Genomic DNA, 2,143 nt, shown 5'->3' on the forward strand with positions numbered 1-2,143 from the left:
TTTTCCCTCGCTCCGTTTTTCATGAGCTCATCAAACAACAGTGGTAAGTTAAGTTGGTATCATTCATCAATCACGGTGAGTAATGGCTTCTTCTCCTGCTATTGTTGTTTGCACTGTTTGCCACATGTACAGTTTATCTCTCTCTGTCAGCAGCGAGGGATTCACATGTGATAAATGCAGGGAAATAGTTAGGCTGACAGAGAAGGTTTTAGAACTAGAGACACGCATCCAAACTTTAGTTGAGGATAGTAAGAATGTGAGGGTTGTAGATACTGCTTTGGATGCAACTAGCTCAGGGAGTCCTGTACATTGTTCGGTTTCGGTTGAGCCCGTGCAGCAGGGCAACTGGGTGACTGTGAGGCAGGCTAGTCGCGGGTCAAAACACCACTCTTCCGTTCCGATCAAAACATCAAACAGGTTCTCCCCACTCGGTGACGCACCCACTGAGAAACCTGATGAAAGTGCTCTAGTTATTGGCGATTCGTGAAAATAGAGACACCAGCCACCATAGTCCATTGTTTACCAGGAGCCAGAGCGCCTGACATCTTGGCAAATTTAAAAGTGCTGACTAATGCTAAACGTAAATTCAGTAAGATTGTTATCCACATCGGCGCTAATGATGTTCGACTTCGCCATTCGGAGGTGACTAAAAATAATGTTAAAGAGGTGTGTGAACTTGCAAGTACGATGTCAGACACTGTAATATGCTCTGGTCCGCACCCTGCTTATCGTGGCGATGAGATTCATAGCAGACTGTCGTCACTCAATGGCTGGATGTATAAGTGGTGCCCGCGAAATAACCTAGGCTATATAGACAATTGGAAGAATTTTTGGGGCAGACCTGACGTGTTGAAAAGAGATGGTTTTCATCCCTCCTGGGGTGGTGCCGCTCTTCTCTCTAGAAATATGGCGCATAGTCTTAGAGTTCGTATTTGACTAACTGGAGCCCAGGTCAGGAAGCAGACAGACTGGCTAAACCGACCGTCTGCTAGCCGCCTCCCGTCACAGAAGTCAGTTAATTCTCAGCACATAGAAACTTTTTCACCTAGATATCACACTATAGAGACTCTGTCTGTTCCCCATACTAGAAAATACAGAAAACATCCAAACCAAAGTAATAGTAACAATTTAACTGATGTTCAACAAATTAAAAAAATGATATAATACAGATAAACACATGATAAAGCTTGGCTTATTGAATATTAGATCCCTTTCTTCAAAAGTACTTTTTGTAAATGATATTTTCACTGACCATAAACTAGATGTGCTTTGTTTGACAGAAACCTGGCTAAAACCAAATGATTACATTACTTTAAATGAGTCTACAAGATTCATTTAAAGTAATGATTACAAACATGAACAGCATCCAAAAGGTAAAGGGGGAGGTGTTGCTACAATTTATAGCAATATTTTCAGTATCTCTCAGAGGTCGGGTTTCAAGTATAATTCATTCAAAGTATTGGTGCTTCATATAACGTTATCCAAAGAAACAAGTATTATTGCTAAATCCCCTGTGATGTTTGAACTGGCTACTGTATACAGGCCTCCAGGGCACCATACAGACTTTATTAAAGAATTTTCTGATTTTCTATTGGAATTAGTGCTGACTTCAGATAAAGTTCTAATTGTTGGTGATTTTAATATCCATGTTGATAATTAAAAAGATTCGTTGGGATCAGCATTTATAGACATTCTAAATTCTATTGGTGTTAAACAACACGTGTCAGGACCTACTCATTGATCGAAATCATACTCTAGATTTAATACGGTCACATGGAATTGATGTCAGTGGCATTGAAATTTGGCAGCAGAGCGATGATATCTCAGATCATTATCTAGTCTCCTGTATATTCCATATAGTTAAAGCTGTAAAGCCAACTCCTTGTTACAAATACTGTAGAACCATTACCTCTACCACAAAAGACTGCTTTATAAATAATCTTCCTGACTTATCTCAGTTCCTCAGCATATCCAATAGCTCAGAACAACTTGATGATGTAACTGAAACTATGGACTCTCTCTTTTCTAGCACTTTAGATGCGGTTGCTCCTTTACGCTTAAGGAAGATTAAGGATAAGAGTCCAACACCGTGGTATAATGAGCACACTCGCGCCCTAAAGAGAGCCGCCCAGAAAATGGAGCG

This window comes from Onychostoma macrolepis, chromosome 03, assembly GCF_012432095.1.
Source record: "Onychostoma macrolepis isolate SWU-2019 chromosome 03, ASM1243209v1, whole genome shotgun sequence".
Lineage (NCBI taxonomy): Eukaryota > Metazoa > Chordata > Actinopteri > Cypriniformes > Cyprinidae > Onychostoma > Onychostoma macrolepis.